The sequence below is a fragment of the Mobula hypostoma genome, chromosome 8, assembly GCF_963921235.1.
Source record: "Mobula hypostoma chromosome 8, sMobHyp1.1, whole genome shotgun sequence".
Classification (NCBI taxonomy): domain Eukaryota; kingdom Metazoa; phylum Chordata; class Chondrichthyes; order Myliobatiformes; family Myliobatidae; genus Mobula; species Mobula hypostoma.
The window spans coordinates 96,449,232-96,472,776 of record NC_086104.1 but is presented as its reverse complement, the minus strand read 5'-3'; the positions used below and the strand labels follow the sequence as shown (position 1 = coordinate 96,472,776).

General features: G+C 40.3%; 1 protein-coding gene across 6 annotated transcripts in view; it reads left to right on the top strand.

Annotated features, from left to right (window-relative positions):
* The window catches only part of LOC134350757 (KH domain-containing RNA-binding protein QKI), a 559,128-nt gene that overhangs the window by 218,069 nt on the left and 317,514 nt on the right, over positions 1 to 23,545 (top strand). The window lies entirely within an intron of this gene.

Below are 23,545 nucleotides of genomic sequence, written 5' to 3'. Positions count from 1 at the left end.
GAAGAGTTTAGAAAAGCCAGGAAAGGTGTTAGGTTGGATAATGGGGAAAAATAGCAAGAGCGATTGAAGAATATGGACGACTTTAAAACTAAGGATATTCTTCTCCCATTTGTCCACCTCAATCATATCTGTTTCTATTAACTGATACAATGCAAAACTCTCAGGTTTCTGTAAGCATGCTACCCTACCTGAAATCCCAGATACACATCATCGTCCAATTTCCTCATGTCAGCTTCTGGCCAGTCATCTTTGTTTCAAGCTTGCTTTATGGTCTATCTGATATGCCTCTGTAAGAAACAACATTGGTCAGCCCAATAACCATGCTGACTCCACTGTCAAGGTCTCTAAGTTGCTCATGCCAGAGGAGCTAGCTATTCATTGCAGCAGTGTTCTTGGCTACTTATATTGTCTTGAAGGGCAGGCTGAGAAACATTCATGGCAGCGTCTTTCAGGATGTCACAGAGTGCCATTCCAATAAGGATATGCAAGCTTTTTGACATTTGCTAGTTTAAAATAGAAAGTGGTTTTGCAGCTTTCATTTGGCACTGGTTTAATTTTATTTTGACAATGACAAAATATTACATACTAGGAGATTCTGTTCAGCACTTGAGTAACATGCATGCTCTTTGTTGGAGATGTGCCCTCCATTTTGAACTTAAAAACTATTTTTTGGCACTGACTTCTCATCTTTTCAGTTTGTTTCTTGTGATAGACTGTGCATTGCATAGTTACTTTGAGACAAACTGTCTTTGTGTGATGAGAGATGTTTTGAGTTGTATAGCATTGAAATGGGCCATTCAGCCCACTGAGTCCATGCTACTTTTCATTCACATAATTGTGTAAGTTGTAGCAACGTGTGTGATTTGTTTGGGTTTTAGTAGTATTGAGTAGAATCAGCCCACTAAAGGAACTGTTACAGAGTTGTTGAAGTGGGCATTGTTCCCGGATGTGCAGGTTTCACCAGGTCATCAGCATAAATAAAGCCAAGTGTGCGTGGATGGATTTCTAGGTCGTTCATTTAGGTATGAGGATTAGGGATGCCAATGCATGTCCTTGGATTGGGCCATTGTGTTGTGGAGTCCAGTGACTACATTTCCTTGGAATTTGCCTTCAAAGCAGTTACTTTCCACAGGTTTGTGGATTACGTGAACCATCTATTGTTAGAACACAAGAGAATAAGAAAGAGGAGCAGGAGTAGGCCATCTAGCCCACTGAGCCTACTTCGCCTTTCAATAAGATTATGGCTGATCTGGTTGTGGACTCAGCTCCACCTTTTCCCCATCAACCTTAGTTCTCCAGTATGCAAAAATCTATCTTACTATGTCTTAAATATATTTAGAGGTAGCTACTACTGCTTCCCTGAGCAAAGAATTCCTCTGATTCAATACTCTCTGGGAAAAGATGTTTTCTACTCATCACTATCCTAAATCTATTCCCCTGAATCTTGAAGCTGAGCCCCTAGTTATTGTCTGTCTTGTCAATGGAACCACTTTGCTGCCTTGATCTTATCTATCTTTCTTTATTTTATATGCTTCTGTAACTTCGAGCGTGGATCGCTTCACTCACCTCAGCTCTAAACTCACTTTCAAGTACTCCACAACTCATGTTCTCAGTATTATTTACTTTTTTATTTGCAGAGTTTACCTTTTGGAAATTGGTTGTTTGCCAGTCTTTCTGTGTAGTTTTGCATCGATTCTTTTGCATTTCTTTGTTTTACTGTGAATGCCTGCAAGAAAATCAATCTCAAGGTAATATAAGGTGACATATGTGTACTTTGATAATAAATTTACCTTGAGCTTCCCACTTCATTCTTCTGAATTCCAGTGAGGATAGTCCCAAGCGACTCAAACTCTGCTCGTAGGCTAGTCCTTTATCTCCAGAATCAACGTGGTGAACCTCTTCTGCACCGCCTCCAAAGCCTTTTGAAATGGACGGGGAAGCAATATGAGGAGATTGTGGTGAAGGGTAGGGAATGGGTTGGAAGAATCATGGATTTGGGGGTTGGGGTGATAAAGCAACAATCCGTGTCAGCAGGCCAGATAATAAAATAATTTGGAAGCATAGCTGGATGGAGTTAGGAAAATCAGAAGGACTGGAGGAAAGAAGTTAGAGTAAAGAGTAGAAATATGACAAGATTAGGTGCTCAAGGGAACAGGAGATGTTGGAGAGTGGATAAACAGATTCAAGTAAACACCTTCGTTCTATCAGGTGACTGGATCAGGTGTCTTCCAGAAGACCTTGTTTCTCTTTAGTAACCATGCTTCTGAACTTGAACTCTGAATCATAGAGCAATATAGCACTGAAACAGGCCTTTCAACCAAACTGTTTATGCCAACCACAGCATCCTCCCTGCTAGTCCCAGTTGCCTGTGTTCAATCTATAGGGCTCCAAGCCCCTCCCCTCCATGTACCGTATCCATCCCAATGCCTTTTAAATTGGGCAGCATGACAGTGCATTGGTTAGCGTAACACTATTATAGCACCAGTGGTAATTGCTGCTTCCTGTACCGAGTTTGTATATTCTCCCCATGATTGTGTGGGTGTCTTCTGGATGTTCCAGTTTCCTCCCATATCACAAAGACCAATGGGTTAAGGTTAGGGGTTTGTGGGCAGACTAAGCTGGCTCCATAAGCGTGTCAATTATAGCGGCTGTCCAGCACAATCCTACCTGATTTGATTCAACATGAACAATGCATGTTTTATATGTTTTGATGTCCATGTGACAAATAAAGCTAATTTTCTCTATCTTCTCTTAAATGTTGCCACTTTACCCACCTTGACTATTCCTCTGGCAGCTCATTTCAGGTACTCTGTACCCTCTGTAAAGAAGTTATCTCTCAGGTCTCTCTTAAATTTCTTCCCTTTTGTATCTGTGCCCTGTAGTTTTGCACTCCCCAACCCTGGAGAAAAGACAATGACCCTTATGTTTTTATAACTTCTGTGAGATTACTCCTTATTCTCCTAGGCTCTAAGGATTAAGAATCCAGAGTGACCAACCTCTTCCTATTGCTCAGGCTCTTTAATCCATGCAGCATCCTCGTAACTATCCTTTGCACCCTCTCCAGCTTGACAATGTCTGGCCTATAATGGAGCAACCAAAACTGCACACAATACTTCGTGTGGCCTCACCAACAACGTGTCCCTATTCCTTGGTTGATGAAGGCCAGCGTGTTAAACACTGACTTCATCCTTTCTACTTGTGCGACTACTTTCAGATATCTATGCACATACTCCCAGGTCCTTTTGTTCCACAGTGTTCATCAGTTCCTTGCCATTTACTGTACAGGTCCTACTCTGGTTTGATTGTCTAAAATGCATTAGCTCACACTTACCTAAGTTGAAATCCATTTTCCATTCTTCAGACCATCTCCCTAACTGATCAAGATTTCTTTGCAATTCATCATAACCTACTTCAATACCAACAGGACCCACTAATTTAGTATCATCAGCAAATCAGTTACGTAAATAATGGCCAACAGAAGTCCCAAAACAGACCCCTGAGGAACCCGCAAGTCACAGGTCTCCATCAAAGAATCTTAATGAGCCAAATGTGAATACACCTCACTGCCTCCTGAATCCCATGCAACTAAACCTTCCCGATAAGCCTGTCATGTACAGCCTTCTTAAAGGTCTTACTGAAGTCCCTATTGTTAACATCCACTGCCCTACCTTCATTTATCCCCCGAGTTATCACTTCAAAAAAACTTCAGAAGATTCATCAGACGTGACCCCCCCCCCCCCATGCACAAAGCCATGCTGACTTTTCTAGTCAGGCCTAGACATCCAAGTGTTGGCACATCTTGTCTCTCAGAATTTCCTTCAATAACTTCCCTGCAACTGTAGTTCCCTGCTCTGCTTTTCTGCCCCCCTTGAACAGTGGAACAACATTAGCCACCTTCCAGTCTTCTGGAACTTTTAACAGTGGCCAACAGCAAACCAAAATATCTCTACAAGGGCCTCTATGATTTCTTCCCTGGCCTCCCATAAGGACTTTAACCTGTGGTCCTGTTCTAATCTTTCCTCATTATGTGCCATGTTGTATGATGTAAGTGATCATGGCCTCATGGCCATGATTGTTCTTGGCAAATTTTTCTACGGAAGTGGCTTGGCATTTGCTGCCTCCTGGCAGCATCTTTACAAGACAGGTGACCCCAGCCATTATCAATACTCTTCAAAGATTGCCTGCCTGGTGCCAGTTGTTGCATAATCAGGACTTGTGATATACACCAGCTGCTCATATGACCATCCACTACCTGCTCCCATGGCTTCATGTGACCCTGATTTTTTGGGGGGGGGGGCTATGGGTGCTAAGCAGACGCTACACCTTGCCTAAGGGTGTCCTGCAGGCTTATGGAAGTAAGGAGTCCCTTACACTTCCTTTGGTAGAGACATACCTCCACCCTGCTACCCTATTTTTTCCATAACTATTTTAAAACCAATAAAATTGTTGTCACTGGACCCAAAGTACTCCCCATTTGCTACTTGGACCACTTTGTTCCAAGTATGGCTGCAATATCGCAGCCTCCAGAGGCAACCCATGCCCTCGGTTCATCCACTTTACCTGTCCATTGAAGCAGATATAATTTAAAGTTAATGTTCTGCCAAATTTTGCAAGTATCACACTACGTACAGTGAGAATGAAATCCCATCTTGTGATTTATTCACAGCTAAATATGGGAGCTGCCTGAGACGTGCCTTTGATTGTATGTATTGTATATAATTTACACCATAGATATATGATATTAAGATGTTTCCAATGGTAAAGTGTGAGTGCATTTGTCATTTCTCATGCACTGTAACTGATGTTTATTTACAATGGGTCTGGTGCCAGACCACCCCTATAAACTCTGTACCTGTTGTACAACTGAAAGATCGATCAATAGACCATCTCTGTTAATAATTGAGAAGATAGCAATGTGGAAGCACCAATATTCCACTTTATATCATACTTTCAAATTCCAATGCCCTAGAGAGAGTTTAGATTGCAAACTCATCTGAGAATCAAAGTAATAGCTATAAAACACGTGGTTTATAGTGTAATTTGAAGCCTGGATTCATACTGTTCTCCTCATAGCATTGTTATGTATTAACATTAGATGTTTGTTTTTATTTATTGTAAAATTCAGCATATTGATAACTTGCTAAATATAAGATATTTCTGAATGCTGTGTTTGTGATTTTATGTTGACCATATTAATGTGAACATTTTAGCCGATTGTTTTTAAACTGAATACGCGGACCCTAGCTTTTAAGAATTAACTGCTAAAATTTCTCATGTGAATAATAAATACAGGTTTCCCCTGCTATCCGAAGGTAGAGTGTTCCTATGAAATAGTTCGTAAGCCAGAATGTCGTAAAGTGAATAAGCAATTATCATTTATTAATATGGGAAAAAATTTTGAGCGTTCCCAGATTCAAAAAATAACCTACAAAATCATGCCAAATAACACACCAAACCTAAAATAACAGTGACATATAGTAAAAGCAGGAATGATATGATAAATATACAGTCTATATAAAGTAGAAATAATTCTCTGCAGCACTGTCTAGCGCAGCAAAAATCTTGCGGAAGCGCTCTCGGCAGAAACATTCTCTCCAGTAACCTTTAAGCTATGAAGCTGCCAAATCATACCAAATAACACATAAAAATACACAGCCTATATAAAGTAGAAATAGTGCATGTACAGTGTAGTTTCACTGACCGGAATCGGGAAGACTCCAATAAACTGCAGTTTCGTCACAGTTAAACACTTGCTTATACGAATAACCACCTGATGCAATCGGCAATCGCCTCTTATCTGGGCTGACATTTAGATGCCGGGCAGCACCTAATTAATTAGCTTGTTTATTTTGGCTTTTTTCTTAAAGATGTGCTGGGTGTGTTCCGACTACCGCTGCACCACTACATTCTTCTCGGCAATGTATCGGTCCGCGGCCTGGAGGTTGGGGACCACTGCTTAAACTATGAAGCTGCCCTTGCCTCAGAAACCAATCAAACCACCCATGACTAACTTTAAATTCCAGTTTACCATAGAAACTACAGCACAGAAACAGGCCTTTTGGCCCTTCTTGGCTGTGCCGAACCATTTTCTACCTAGTCCCACTGACCTGCACATGGACCATATCCCTCCATACACCTCCCATCCATGTATCTGTCCAATTTATTCTTAAATGTTAAAAAAGAACCCGCATTTACCACCTCGTCTGGCAGCTCATTCCATACTCCCACCACTCTCTGTGTGAAGAAGCCCCCCCTAATGTTCCCTTTCAACTTTTCCCCCCTCACCCTTAACCCATGTCCTCTGGTTTTTTTCTCCCCTTGCCTCAGTGGAAAAAGCCTGCTTGCATTCACTCTATCTACACCCATCATAATTTTATATACCTCTATCAAATCTCCCCTCATTCTTCTATGCTCCAGGGAATAAAGTCCTAACCTATTCAACCTTTCTCTGTAACTGAGTTTCTCAAGTCCCAGCAACATCCTTGTAAACCTTCTCTGCACTCTTTCAACCTTATTTATATCCTTCCTGTAACTTGGTGACCAAAACTGAACACAATACTCCAGATTCGGCCTCACCAATGCCTTATACAACCTCATCATAACATTCCAGCTCTTATACTCAATACTTTGATTAATAAAGGCCAATGTACCAAAAGCTCTCTTTACGACCCTATCTACCTGTGACGCCACTTTTAGGGAATTTTGTATCTGTATTCCCAGATCCCTCTGTTCCACTGCACTCCTCAGTGCCTTACCATTAACCCTGTATGTTCTACCTTGGTTTGTCCTTCCAACGTGCAATACCTCACACTTGTCTGTATTAAACTCCATCTGCCATTTTTCAGCCCATTTTTCCAGTTGGTCCAAGTCCCTCTGCAGGCTCTGAAAACCTTCCTCACTGTCTACTACACCTCCAGTCTTTGCATCATCAGCAAATTTGCTGATCCAATTTACCACATTATCATCCAGATCATTGATATAGATGACAAATAACAATGGACCCAGCACTGATCCATGTGGCACACCACTAGTCACAGGCCTCCACTTGGAGAAGCAATTCTCTACTACTACTCTTTGACTTCTTCCATTGAGCCAATGTCTAATCCAATTTACCACCTCTCTATGTATACCTAGCGACTGAATTTTCCTCATTAACCTCCCATGCGGGACCTTGTCAAAGGCCTTACTGAAGTCCATGTAGACAATATCCACTGCCTTCCCTTCATCCACTTTCCTGGTAACCGCCTCGAAAAACTCCAATAGATTGGTCAAACATGACCTACCACGCAGAAAGCCATGTTGACTTTCCTAATAAGTCCCTGTCTATCCAAATGCTTGTAGATTCTGTCTCTTAGTACTCCCTCCAATAACTTACCTACTACCGACGTTAAACTTACTGGCCTATAATTTCCCGGATTACTTTTCGATCCTTTTTTAAACAACGGAACGACATGAGCCACTCTCCAATCCTCCGGCACCTCACCTGTAGACAGCGACATTTTAAATATTTCTGCCAGGGCCCCTGCAATGTCAACACTAGTTTCCTTCAAGGCCTGAGGAAACACCCTGTCAGGTCCCGGGGATTTATCCACTTTAGTTTACCTCAAGACAGCAAGGACCTCCTCCTTTTCGATCTGTACAGTTTCCATGATCTCACTACTTGTTTCCCTTAATTCCATAGACTTCATGCCAGTTTCCTTAGTAAATACAGACGCAAAAAACCTATTTAAGATCTCCCCCATTTCCTTTGGTTCCGCACATAGCCGATCACTCTGATCTTCAAGAGGACCAATTTTATCCCTTACAATCCTTTTGCTCTTAATATACCTGTAAAAACTCTTGGGATTATCATTCACTTTGACTGCCAAGGCAAGTTTCACAACACTTTCATCACCACCGTCCAGTGCTTTCTGTTTCAGCTTATTAAAAAGACTGACTGATTTCTCCTTTGTATAAGAAAACTTAACGGAGCACCACGCTTTGTACACCCATCAATCCACTCAAGCAATAGACTTTCCATTTTATCCATTATTGGATGCTGACTAAGAGAGACCACTTTGCTACGAGCAGAACCAACAGTAACATCGGCAGCTTTCAAAATTCTTTCTCTCTGCGTATAAATAGTGTGAATGGTGGATGCAGACAAGTTCAACGCGCGGACAATGTCCTTACTTCGTTCACCACGATCAAAACGCTTAATTATGTCTAGTTTTACGCTATGTGTAACACCTTTACGAGCTCTTTTAGGCTTTTCCGATACTTTAGAACTCATCTTGCTAACGGACGCACAAAATAAATCGAGATAAAGCACATGTTTAAGCAATGCCAGCTAGAATGCAGTTCTGGGGGAGGAGCTTGGCTGTTCGGGCGCCCGCTGCCTTTTCTCGTAACGGTGAAAACACCTTCTGTTAGCGAAAACAGGTAACTAATGTAGGTCTTTCATAACAGCGAGGTGTCGTAAAGTGAATGTTTGGAAAACGGGGGCCATCTGTAATGATGTAACATTTCGTTGCACTTCATAACTGCTGCGTAATGTATCTGTAGTAACTCTTGTCGAGGCAAATAGGGAGAGAATTAGTCGAGTTTAGGGAGATAATGCTGGCGTGGAAAGATACAAATCTTGATTGTTTTGATGTTAAGCTGTTTAATAATGTGGTTGTTCACTCTGCTCAGGTCTCTTGGTTTCATTCATTGGACTAATTGAATTTTTTCATGTTAATTGTAGACATTTGTTCTGTGATTTGCAGAAGATTTACAATCTGAAGCCAGTGGGATAAACAGGTTCTGAGAAAAAAATTGAGATGGCATCTGTATGAAAAATAAAAATCTTTTCATCAACCCATTTGTACTATGGTGTCAGGTTTTGAAGAGGCTTATAAAGGAAATGAATGAATCGTGCTTCTGGGGAAGAACTAGTGGATTTTCCAGGATTTCTCAGTAGGATTGATGGACTAGACAATGGTTCTACTTTGACTACCCTCTTTGACCATTGAAAAATTGAAAGTGCATTTATTATCAACGTATGTATACAGTGCTAATGCGTGGCCAAGTGGTTAAGGCGTTGGTCTAGCGATTTGAAGGTCGCTAGTTTGAGCCTTGGCTGAGGCAGTGTGTGTGTGCTTGAGCAAGGCACTTATCCACACATTGCTTTGTGACGACACCGGTGCCAAGCTGTATGGGTTCCTAATGTCCTTCCCTTGGACAACATCGGTGGTGTGGAGAGGGGAGACTTGCAGCATGGGCAACTGCTGGAGTTGCCCATGCAACCTCGCCCAGGCCTGCGCCCTGGAAGCCTTAGTCATGAGACTAACGGATGCCTATATAAAATGTATACAGTACACAACCCTGAGATTCATCTTTCCACAGATGACCATGAAACAAATAAAACAATGGAGCCCATTCAAAGAAACACCTCTAACCCCCAACGCACAAAAAAAATATAATCATGCAAATAGCAAGAAAAAGCAAAAAACACAGAGTATAAAACACTAAAATACAAAGTTGTCAAAAGAATCCAGGCACATTTGGTGCAGTTAAATCTAGAGATGTGTTGTTCGTTATTTGCAGGCCTCAGAGTCAGTCTGCTTTGATCAAAGTCGCACAAAACAAGAAACACACCATAATGTGAACTACAGAATTCAATCCACACACTGTTGATTAAACCTTGCTGAAAACCCAGGACTCAGGCACCATCCTCCAGCAGCACTGAGCAAGAGGGAGAGAGAGCAACTGTTTGTATGCAGGCAAATGATGCTGAACATGGGTCCACCTGATTCTCCTATCTTCATGGATTTCAAACTTCCTCGACGCTTTAATCAGTGAGAAATGGAGTCGATCGTGGGCTCACGCCCCGTATCCAGGTCTCCAGGCTCCTTGGCCTCCAGGTCGCACACTTCACTCGGAAACAGCAAAGCACCAGATTGCTCAATCAGCCCAAGAGCACACATCCAAAATGTAGATCGCGGGCTCCAACAGTAGCAGAACCACACTTGAAAGAAAACAAATAGTAGTTTTATTTCTAACAGAAGTCGTCCAGTAACACATCTCTATTTGAAATTATCACAGTGGCAATTGATATTGAAAAATTTAAGCCAATCCACTCAGTAATTTAAGGCTTTGTTGTGTAGCTAACTAATGAAACATTTATTGCTTCACTTATGTTGTGATTGTATTCAAAAGAGAATTTGACATAATATTATCCCCAATTCTGTGCACTCTTATCGTAAGCAGTAACCATTTTGGGCATTTGGTTTTGGTGCGATTTCCCTCAGGATTACTGAGCATGTTTAGCATCTTAGTTATAGTCTTTGGCTTGTGTTGCACAAAATGAGTGATCAGAAGATGCCCTCCACTTCAAATAGTGTTCCCTACCAACTGATTTCCTCATAACTTGCAAGTGTCGCCACGCTTTTGGCACTAACATACAGTAGCATGCTCACAACTCACTGACTTGAACCCTGACCATACATCTTTGGAACGTGGGAGGAAACTGGAGCACAAGGAGGAAACCAGTCAGAGAAAGAATGTCCAACCTCATTACAGACAATCAAACCCCGACGGGTGATCACTGGCACTGCAAAGCATTTGTGCTAACTGCTATGCTACTGTGCTGCCCTGCTTCATACCATACCGTTCTGCTTCGTAATCCCAATGAAACCTATTTCCACAACCCCCTACCAACCAGAATAAATTAATTATTTTTGTGTAGTATAAATTCTCTGCTTGTCCAGGATTGAAAAATACCAAATTTATGCTAACAAATTGGTGTAGTAGAGAAGTAGTTTTGTGGAACTTTGTTCTTGATGTGGAGCTAAATTAAGATCTTGTTTGTACGTTTACGAAGTATCCTATTTGCCCTTTTACTGCATTGCTTTTTATGGCACATTGTTCTATATTTTAGTCACAGTAGCTTCTTCAAATTCTTTGTCAAGATGTAGTTATCATTGGCAAAAGCGAACTTATTATTCATCCTAAATCTTAAATAGAGACTTTCATACCAATAAATGATGAACACATTATGGCAGATCAGGAAAATAATTTAGCTATACTGGGTAAGGGCACAGATTTCTTCCCCTAAAGGATGTAATAAATCACATGGGCTTTATTTAGAACACTGGTAGTTTCATGGTATTAGTTATATGCGGTTAACTAAATTTAAGTTCCCAATCTGCCATCGTGGTATTTGAACTCTCTTCTGATGAGTTAAGGCCTCTTGATTTAATCAGATGCAGTAGCATAATTACTATCCATTTTATCATACCTGAAATATAACAACATGTAAAATTATTTACTTAGATCATATGTTGGATTTTCAGAACTGGACCACTGTCTTTTGAGCCTCCACACAGAATTGTTTTAGACAATAATCCCACCAGATTTATTTAGAAATGTTCTATCAGTGAGCTCCAGATTGGCTCATTAGCATTTAGATCAATGTCTGAATTTCCAGTCAACTTTCTGACTGATAGTACTCCTGTGAAGTGTCTTACATTAAAAGCACAGTGCAAGTGCAAGTTGTTGTGATGAACTTATTTATACTGTCACCTGGATTTCTAAAGCAAGAATTTAGTTTGAAGTTCAAACAAATTTGGAAATCTGCAATAAATTTCTTTTAGATATGCAATGTATGACATAGAAATGGTCAAATATGCTTTGTAATTATTTCATTGTCTAGTAACAATACTTACAATTAAGATTTCTCCCTTTCTGTCATAGCAATTGAACATAACATATTTAAGATTCATATTTGATTACTCTGTATGTTAATATGATTTATAAAAGTGTCCTTGTAAGAAGCAATCTTAAGCATTGAAGCAATCAAATTTGATATATCATCTTGCATGTGCTAATATCCCAATAAATAGGAAATGAAAGTAATCATTCTAATTTTAAATTGAGGAAAATCTCCATTTACTTTTAAAATAATCAAGCATCTAAAGTTTAAAGCTTGATCTGTTCCCATATTGAGCACATGTTCAGCCTGAACAAAATGTTTTGCGTATTGAACAAATTGCAAGGCTGTGTTAAGTCTAAGGAGTCATTTATAAACAGATTTAGCATTTTAACATCATTAATCTACAGATTTAGTGTCATACTGATGATAAAAATGTAGACCCAAATTGATGATTTCTTCAGGGAAATCTCCCATATCACTTGGATTTGATACTCAATTAAATATAACACAGCATGTTATTGAAGGCTAGTGCTTGGCTGCATAAGCGATTGAAGAAGGCACCTCAGCACCACTGCTCCAAGGCTATTAGGGATGAGCTCTTCAAAAGATGCAGATTCTGTGAGTGAATTTTTAGGAGATTTTGAGAATTCTCTTTTTTCCTTTATCTCTTGTTCCGTAATATCATCCTGTAAAGTTTCTCTTGGCTAATCTATTCTAATGTGGCTTAGTGAGTTTAGTGCTTTGGAGCATTCTGCTACCTTGAAAGATCTACTTTTTGTATTAAAGTTTGTTGAGGAACCAAGTTTCAGAAATGCATATGGTTTACCTCGAATTTTAGAATTTTGAGTTTTTCCAAATGTGCTTAAAATTAACAAATGCTTTGCAGATTACAAATTATATTATATATTTGAATTTCAACTACGAAGTAGAGCCTTGCATGTATGAAACTGCCTAACTGGAGATGACTTTTCCAGGGGTGAGATTTGATCTGAGACAAGTAACTAAACAAATGTTTAATTTAAATCTTTCAAGTGTTCTGTTTTAAATTTTGGAAGTTTTATTTAATAATGACCAAAAACTATCAAAAAATGTAATCAGTCTATGATATTAAACACAAGTGTTTTGCAGGATCTCAGATTCTTAAGACACAATTGTTTGGTGTTAGCTCACAAATAATTTTTGCTTGTGTGACATTGGGATTACAGAGATACATTGTGGAGAAGCTATATGGAAATGAATTCCTTAAAACAAAATGATAAAGAGACTGGCATCTTGTGGAGATATGACTACAGCTGAAGGAAACAAATTGAATGCACTTTGAATCACAGAAATAAAAACAAAATAATGTTTTTCCAAAATTTTTTTCTTTTTAACTTGAAAAGCCAATTCTGTTTGTCTTTCTATAGATGCTGCCTGATCTGTTGAGTGTTTCCAGCATTTTCTGTTTTAATTTCATATTTAAAGCATTTGCAGGTGCTTTGATTTTCATTTACTCTTTTAAGAATGTTTTAGATCATGACTGGATCAAGATTTTGAGATATCACTCTTGAATTCCTAAAGAAGTATTGTAATTAAGCTTGTGCTATTTGAATACTGGCATATGCAGCAATTTTCTCCATCTTCTAGGAAGTTTAATGTTTTCACATTACAAAGTAGAATTTTTATTTGAGTGAATTAAATTGGATTACAATTAAATTTGCATTATGAAATAATAGGTTACCACATGCAGAAGATTTTGAATAATGCCCATCTAGTGATTATTTTAATGAATTTGCTTATTTTGTACATTTAATTTTACCTGCACCTATGTTCTGGTCTCTGAAGGTGTACTGTGGCTAAATTGACTTCTGATTTTTACTTTCATTTCTAAGAATGTAATCTTTCAATAAGTGTAAGAAAGTAACTTTGATAAAATGCCAAGTAGGAAATGCAGGTTCAGTTACTAGCATTGGTAGTGCCCAGAGGCAACACTGCCTCACGAAGGCAACATCGATCATCAAAGATCCCCACTTCCCAGGCCATGCCATCCGTGGAATCCTAAAGTCCCACAACACCTGGTTCAAGAACAGCTTCTTCTCTTCAACCCTTCAGTTCTTGAACCAACTGGCAAAATCCTGATCACTGCATTTGAGCAACACTCTGGATAAACTTTGATCACCGTACAAAAATAGACTTTTTTTTTGCTCTAAATTTGTTTTCTTTTTGTAGAATTTATGTATGATTTGTTTTTCTTGTAAATGTTGCTTATATGATACTAAGTGCCTTTGCTGCTGCAAATATTTCATGTGCATGCATGTACTTGTGCATATCAGAATAAACCTGACTTTGACCTCTGTTTTGAATTCTGCAACCTATGGTGACATGATGCATAGCACAATAGCTACTTTAATTTAATAAAGTATCTTTTGTGACCACTAAATTTCCCAGTGTACTTTGTACTTTTCCTATATTGTTGTAATACAGAAAAGATGATCAAATCTGTCTTATTTTACTAACTCTTGATGATACAGGATCGAGCACAGCAGCCTCTGATTAATAGCTACTAGGTAAATTATGCTGTTAAAATAGCTTAAAATAATCTGCATGTTTAATAAGAATTAATGGATTAGTGAAAAATATGAATTACTTTGTAATTTGCCTGGACTGTAACAAATTCTAATGATTTCATGAACTATGTTAACATGAAATTAGAGAGATTGTGAATTGTGTTGTGACTAGGGTTATGAATATACCATCTGTTATAGTGTACTGTAAATGGTTTTAATCATCTGGGTTTAGTGCTTATGTGCCCATGCTGCTTGTTCAGAATGATTATTTCTAATGACATTACACCCATGGGTAATGCTGGTGGCTAGAACTGTAATGAGCATACTAAATTCCCCTCTCACATTTCTGTCCTTCCTCTTATTTTCTTTTTCCCCCTCTAATTTCTTCTTTTCTGCTGTCTTCTGACACTTTTTTTGCTCTAAATTTGTGTTCTTTTAGTAGAATTTATGTATAATTTGTTTTTCTTGTAAATGTTGCTTATATGATACTAAGTGCCTTTGCACAGAGGAGAAGATGGCAGCGCAATGCAGCACACAGCCACCACTCTGGTGATGAATATCTGTTATCTGTCAAGTAGAGTGCTGTGCACAGTCCTGATTTGATGGAGGCAGACGTGAGAGCACGGAGGAACACCTGGTGAAACTCCTGAAATGCCTTTTTCGCTGCTGCTGTTACTGTGTGATCCAGAATCTCCAGAGGGGAAGGCCCCAAGTCCTCGGCTTTGCTTGTTGCTCGGCGGCTGGGGCGGGGTCGAAGCGCTCGGCAGAGATGGTGCTCGGTGTCGGAGGGCTGGTCGGAGGCGCGAAGTTTTCGGACGGACTCAGAGTCGGCTCTGGTTTGGTGCTTCCAGAGTGCTGCATCAGCAAGTTTGCGACACTGGAGGTTCATGGCAGGGAGAGTTTCTCCCTTCTACTGCCTGCGTGAGATGATGGGCTATCGGGACTTTGAGACTTTTTTTTTACTGTGCCCATGGTCTGCTATTTATCAAAATATGGTATTGCTTTGCACTGTTGTAACTATATGTTATAATTATGTGGTTTTTGTCAGTTTTAGTCTTGGTTTGTCCTGTGTTTCTGTGATATCATACTGGAGGAACATTGTATCATTTCTTAATACATGCATTTCTAAATGACAATAAACGAGGACTGAGTGTCCTCCTAATCTAATCTAATCTTGTCTCTGATTGATAACCCTGTTCTCATGCCTCCCACATAGAGATAAATTTTCGTTGATGTTCATTGATGCTCAAATTCTTTCACTTGTTTCTGTGCCCTCTATTTCTATCTTAATATTGTTCTACTCTCTCCATTTCTCTACTGACCATATGAATGTCCAGTTATGACACAATCATAGAACATTTATGGCATTTAATAAGACTTATGGACACCAAAAATATGTTTCTTGCTGAGGCAAGAACTGTCTCTTTGACTACCTCTGTCTGAAATTAGTGCTGAAAAGACACTGGTTTCTCCTGGATGAATCCTTTGCTTCCTTTTATTAGGAGTTCCCAACCTTTCTTATGCCATGGACCAACATTATTAAGCAAGTCCGTGGACCACAGGATGGGAACTGCTGATGCACGTGTATCTTGAAGCTGAGTTGAGCAGTGCTTAATTTAAAATTGAGTTCAAAATTTTAGTCAGATGGTCTCAATAGAAGTTGAAGTATTTTTGGATGAGGTTCACTTCTCTTACTTTCACTATTGTATAATTGTCATTCATGTCACTCATTCATAATTGCCACACTTGGAGTACTGTTTCCAGTTCTGGTTGCCTCACTATAGGAAGGATGTGGAAGCATTGGAAAGGGTACAGAGGAGATTTACCAGGATGCTGCCTGGTTTAGAGGGTATGCATTATGATCAGAGATTAAGGGAGCTAGGGCTCTACTCTTTGGAGAGGAGGAGGATAAAAGGAGACATGATAGAGGTATACAAGATAATAAGAGGAATAGATAGAGAGTGGACAGCCAGTGCCTCTTCCCCAGGACACCACTGCTCAATACAAGAGGACATGGCTTTAAGGTAAGGGGTGGAAAGTTCAAGGGGGATATTAGAGGAAGGTTTTTTACTCAGAGTGGTTGGTGCATGGAATACACTGCCTGAGTCAGTGGTGGAGGCAAATACACTAGTGAAGTTTAAGAGACTACTAGACAGCTATATGGAGGAATTTAAGGTGGGGGGGTTATATGGGAGGCAGGGTTTAAGGGTCAGCACAACATTGTGGGCCTAAGGGCCTGTACTGTGCTGTACTGTTCTATGTTCTATGTTTCTGTGGTGATTCTTTGAATGCATTGCCTGAATGAACTACAAGACAAATGTCAGAGGCAGGGCTGACATTCTTGTGAACTCCAAGAGGAAGTAGGATTGTTGATGGTCGATCTAAATTGCTAAGAGGGTTGAGGATATCACAGTCCTATCTCCAGTACTGCACAGAGCAAGGAAATGAAAGGCTACAATTTTGTAAGTTGATGTAAAAATTAGTGACCTTCATTGCACAGAGATATGGCAATACACCAGCGCCAGAATTGCTCAGTTTCTGTGATCCACCTAGTATTGTGATATTTCTGTGTAAAGTAGCTGAACTATGCCACATATCTGAGCTTGCAGGAATTGGGAGGCCACCCTGTTTGAATGCTGACTTGTATTTGTATCCATTTTTCCATGAATGAATACCATCGGTAAGAGCAGGCATTGGGTCAAAGAGGATTCTGCTCAATGATTCAAGAAGTTGTACTTTGCTCGTGTTTTACTTTGGGATATCCTTAAGAACCTGGAACTCTGTCTTGAATGCATAACTGAGGGGAAAACAAAACAGCTTTGTTCAATGACTTGTGCCAAGGGAATTTGCATTAATTCTTTTAGAAACATAGAAAAACTACAGCACAATAGAGGCCCTTTGGCCCACAAAGCTGTGCCGAACATGACCTTACCTTAGAAATTACCTAGGAATACCCATAGCCCTCTATTTTTCTAAGCTCCATGTACCTATCCAGGAGTCTCTTAAAAGACCCTATTATATCCACCTCCACCACCGTCACTGGCAGCCCATTCCACGCACTCACCACTCTCTGTGTAAAACAACAACGACTTACCCCTGACATCTCCTCTGTACCTACTTCCAAGCACCTTAGAACTGTGCCCTCTCGTGCTAGCCATCTCAACCCTGGGAAAAAGCCTCTGACTATCCACACAATCAATGCCTCTCATCATCTTGTACACCTCTATCAGGTCACGTCTAATAGGTCACCTCTCATCCTCCGTCGCTCCAAGGAGAAAAGGTCGAGTTCACTCAACCTATTCTCATAAGACATGCTCCCCAATCCATGCAACATCCCTGTGAATCTCCTCTGCACCCTTTCTATGGTTTCTACATCCTTCCTGTAGTGAGGCGACCAGAACTGAGCACAGTACTCCAAGTGGGGTCTGACCAGAGTCCTATATAGCTGCACCATTACCTCTCAGCTCTTAAACTCAATTCCATGATTGATGAAGGCCAATGCACTATATGCCGCCTTAACTACAGAGTCAACCTGTGCAGCAGCTTTGAGTGTCCTATGGACTTGGACCCCAAGATCCCTCTGATCCTCCACACTGCCAAGAGTCTCACCATTAATACTATATTCTGCCATCATATTTGACCTACCAAAATGAACCACCTCACACTTATCTGGGTTGAACTCCATCTGCCACTTCTCAGCCCAGTTTCACATCTAATCAATGTCCTGCTGTAACCTCTGACAGCCCTCCACACAATCCACGACACCCCCAACCTTTGTGTCATCAGTAAATTTACTAACCCATCCCTCCACTTCCTCATCCAGGTCATTTATAAAAATCATGAAAAGTAGGGGTCCCAGAACAGATCCCTGAGGCACACCACTGGTCACTGACCTCCATGCAGAATATGACCCATCTACAACCACTCTTTGCCTTCTGTGGGCAAGCCAGGTCTGGATCCACAAAGCAAGTTCCCCTTGGATCCCATGCCTCCTTCCTTTCTCTATAAGCCTGGCATGGGGTACCTTATCAAATGCCTTGCTGAAATCCATATACACTACATCTACTGCTCTACCTTCATTAATGTGTTAAGTCACATCCTCAAAAAATCCTTTGACCAAGTCATGCTGACTATTCCTAATCATATTATGTGCCTCTAAATGTTTATAAGTCCTGCCTCTCAGGATCTTCTCCATCAACTTTCCAACCACTGAAGTAAGACTCACTGGTCTATAATTTCCTGGGCTATCTCTACTCCCTTTCTTGAATAGGGGAAAAATATCCGCACCCTTCCAATCCTCCAGAGCCTGTCCCGTCCCCATTGATGATGCAAAGATCATCTCCAGAGGCTCAGCAATCTCCTCCCTCGCGCTAATAAAAAGTATTCACCCTCCTTGGAAGTTTCATTGCTTTATTGTTCTACAACATTGAATCACAGTGGATTTAATTTGGCTTTTTTGATACTGATCAACAGAAAAAGACACTTTCGTGTCAAAGTGAAAACAGATCTCTACAAAGTTATCTTAATTAAATAGAAATATAAAACACAAAATAATTGATTGAATAATTATTCACTCCCTTTAACATGATACGTCAGATCATCACTGGTACAACCAATTGGTTTCAGAAGTCACATCATTAGTTAAATGGAGATCTGTTTTTGGAGACCAGTCAAGGTGTTTCAGTTGATTGTAGTAAAAATACACCTGCATCTGGAAGGTCCAACTGCTGGTGAGTCAGTATCCTGGCAAAAACTACACCATGAAGATAAAAGAACACTCCAAGCAATTCAACAAAAAGATTATTGAAAAGCAAAAGTCAGGAGATGGTAACAAGAAAACTTCGAAGCCACTGAATATCCGTTGGAATACAGTTAAGTCAATCATCAAGGAATGGAAACAGTATAGCACAGCTGTATATCTGCCTTGAGCAGGCTATCCTCAAAAACTGAATGACTGTGCAAGAAGGGGACTAATGAGGGAGGCCACCAATAGACCGATGACAACTCTGGAGGATATATAAACTTCAGTGGCTGAGATGGATGAGGCTGTGCATAAAATGACTGTTGCCCGGGTACTTCACCAGTCACAGCTTTTTGGGAGAGTGGCAAAGACACATCCACAGTGGGGGGGAAAAAAAGCTCTCAAGAAATCTCAGCTAGAGTTTGCCAGAAGGCATATGGGAGAGTCTGAAGTCAGATGGAAAAAGGTTCTGTGGTCTGGTGAAACCAAAATTGCGCTTTTAGGCCATCAGACTAAACACTATGTTTGATGTAAGCCAAACACCACATATCATCAAGATACTGCACTGCAGCAGGCACTGGAAGGCTTGTGAAGGTAGAGGATAAAATGACTGCAGCAAAATGCAGAGAACTCCTGGAGGAAAACCTGATGCAGTCTGCAAGAGAACTACGACGTAGGAAAAGATTTGTTTTCCAGGAAGGTAATGACCCCCAAGCATAAAGCCAAAGCTACACAGGAATGGCTTAAAAACAACAAAGTTAATGTCATGTGGTGGCCAAGTCAGAGTCCAGATCTTAATCCATTTGAGAATTTGTGGCTGGTCTTGAAAAGACTGTTCACTCTCATTCCCGATGCAATCTGACAGAGCTTGAGCAGTTTTGTAAACAGACTCAAGGCTGTAATTGCTGCCAAAGGTGCATCTACTAAATACTGACTTGAAGGGGGTGAATACTCGTGCAATCAACTATTTTGCGTTTTATATTTGTAATTAATTTAGATCACTTGGTAAAGATCAGTGTTCACTTTCACATGGAAGAGTCTTTTCTGTTGATCAGTGTCAAAAAAAAAAGCCAGAGTTAACTCCACTATAATTTGATGTTGTAAAACAATAAAATAGAAAAACTTCCGGGGGGGGGGGTGAATGCTTTTTATAACCACGTATATAGCTATTGTGCCTCAGACTTTTGCATATTACTGTAATAACTTTATGTATTGCACTGTACTGCTGCCAAAAAATAACAAATCTCGCTGCATATGCTAGTGATGATAAACCTGATTCTGGTATATGTTTCTATTGTGAACTGAAAGTGAGAAGGGGGCAGGGAGAGAGGAATCATGGTTGGGAAGAGGAGAGGGAGTGGGAAGCACCAGAGAGACATTCTGCAATGATCAATAAACCAGTTAGTTAGAACTAAATGTCCTTGCCTGGTGTCTCAGAGCTTGTTATGTCTGCACCCACACCAAGCCCCTGCTCCTTTGCGACCTATTCCAGACCCCTTCTGCAGCGCTCCACCATCAACATTTCCAACATCCTTTGCTCCCACAAGTTTTACGATCTTGCTCACCACACCATGTTGACAAATACAGTATTATGCAAGTCTTTTAGTCTCAGTCTCAGTCTCTCTCTCTCTCTCTCACTCTCTCTCTCTCCTCATACACACACACACACACACACACACTAATATATCTCTAGGACCTTTGCACAGTACTGTAGGTGATTCACAGTAATGGGGATTGCTTTGGACTGAACCACCAAATGACAACTCATTCTTCAATTAATTAGGATTATAAAGTTAAACATTGTGAACATTAGGACTTTGTGGAACACTGGCTAGCAGTAAACCTTCTGGAGAAGGACAAGTGCTCTAGAATGGCGAGGTAGCTGACATGGCAGTGGGACAGAAGTGCTCCTCTTGGAATTTACAGGGTAGTGAGAATGCCGATGCATCCTAGGTATCATGCACTGCTGGTATAGAAGTTAATTAAACTAGCCTTTTACACAGTTTTGCTCACTACACTCTACAGTGGAAAAGTACTAGAGGGAATGCAGTGGGGATATGAGAATGTTCTTAAGGTTGAAGAACTATTATCATGAGGAGAGCCTGATTGGCATAAAAGTATTTAGACTGAGGGGTAGTTTTCTTCGAGTGTAAGAAAGAAATTATTTCCGTTTGAAGAAAGGTCAGTAACTTTGGGATGTAACTGTCAATTAAATCACGGAAGCATTAGAAGTTGAGAGGAACAAAAATGTGTTGAGGGTCTGGAGTTGATTGAAATAGCAGTGGAAGTAGAAAATAAGTATTTGGATGAAACTTGAGCAAGAACATACAGATGTGCAGACCAAGAGCTGAGATGTGGGACAAATTTAAAGTCCATTTTTTGCTGGAAAGAGATAATAGCCCAAATGACCTCCCAAGTTACCATGGATTTCTGGACTCTTAGCCAGAATGAGTTGCCCGCAATCTCTCAGCTGCTGAAAGATACATAAGGTTAAATCTACACATCTCTTGGTTTATATCTTGTCTATAGCTTCTGTCCATGTTCCAGCTTGTACAGTAAAGCCTTTTGAAAACAGGATTACTATGACTCTATTGGAATGCCACGAGTGTCCTGGAGTCAAAGTTATTGTACTTGTACGACTCTGGGGACGACCTGAATATGACATGGATGTGTTATTGTCTTTTGCTGTGTCATATATAACCATATAACAATTACAGCATGGAATCTCACCAACCTGGATGGATTATTGTGTGTCTCAAGTCATTCATTTGGAAGAGAGGGACAAATTAATGAGAGCAGGCTAGGCAATAAGATGTCAAAAGTGGCAACAAAAGGAAGCTATAAATGTAAAATGTGTTGTTATGGTGAATCCAATTTTCGTGGGCTCAAAATCAGGTTTACTATCACTGATATATGTCATGGGATTTGTTTTGTGTTAACAGTACAATACAAGACAAAAATTACTATTAAGTTACAAAAATGCAAAAGAGGAAAAGCAAGGTAGTGTTTATGGGCTATTCTGAAATTTGTTAGTGAAGAGGAAGAAGCTATTTCAAAGATACTGAGTGCCAGTTGTCAAGCTCCTGTCCTCCACCATGATGGTAGTAATGGGAAGAGGACGTGTCCCAGATGGTGAGTGTTCTTAATGGTGGATGGTGCCTCCTTGAATCCTCAATGCTGAGGAGAGTTGTGCCCGTGTTAGAGCTAGCTGAGCCTACAACTCTCTTGCACCCTCTTTCGATCATCCACATCAAAGCCTCCATTCCAGGTAGTGATGCAACTATTCATTAGGTGCTCTATTGTATGTCTATTTCACTATGACTTTGTATTCTGTGAGAAGGGAAGGTTAATAACTAGATCAATGCAAGTGCGATTTTTACAAAAGCTTATTTTGTATTCATTTACCAAAGTCCTTATTTTTTCTAGCTGTTGTGCTCTGGACTATATTTCAACCCTATTTAATAACACCTACAGTTGAAGTCAGAAGTTTACATGCACTTAGGTTGAAGTCATTAAAACTCATTGTTTAACCACTCCACAGATTTCATATTAGCAAACTATAGTTTTGGCAAGACGTTGAGGACATCTACTTTGTGCATGGCACGAGTAATTTTTCCAACAATTGTTTACAGACAGATTATTTCACTTTTAATTGACTATATCACAATTCCAGTGGGTCAGAAGTTTACAAACAAAATCAAAAGAAATCAGTCAAGACCTTAGAAAAAAAAATTGTGGACCTCCTTGTTCATCCTTGGGAGCAATTTCCAAACGCCTGAAGGCACCTCGTTCATCTGTACAAACAATAGTACGCAAGTATAAATATTTTTATACGGACCATGCAGCCGTCATACCACTCTAGAAGGAGATGCATTCTGTCTCCCAGGGATGAATGTACTTTGGTGTGAAAAGTGCAAATCAATCCCAGAACAACAGCAAAGGACCTTGTGAAGATGCTGGAGGAAACAGGTGGATAAGTATCTATATTCGCAGTAAAACGAGTCCTATATCGACATAAACTGAAAGGCTGCTCAGCAAGGAAGAAGCCACTGCTCCAAAACAGCCATAAAAAAGCCAGACTACAGTTTGCAAGTGCACATGGGGACAAAGATTTTACTTTTCAGAGAAATGTCCTCTGGTCTGATGAAACAAAAATTGAACTGTTTGGCCATAATGACTATGGTTATGTTTGGAGGAAAAAGGGTGAGGCTTGCAAGCCGAAGAACACCATCCCAACCGTGAAGCATGGGGGTGGCAGCATCATGTTGTGGGGGTGTTTTGCTGCAGGAGGGACTGGTGCACTTCACAAAATAGATGGCATCATGAGGAAGGAAAATTATGTGGTATATTGAAGCAACATCTCAAGACATCAGCCAGGAAGTTAAAGTTCAGTCGCAAGTGGGTCTTCCAAATGGACAATGACCCCAAGCATACCTCCAAAGTTGTGGCAAAATTGCTTAAGGACAACAAAGTCAAGGTACTGGAGTGGCCATCACAAAGCCCTGACCTCAATCGATAGAAAATGTGTCGGCAGAACTGAAAAAGCATGTGCAAGCAAGGAGGCCTACAAACCTGACTCAGTTA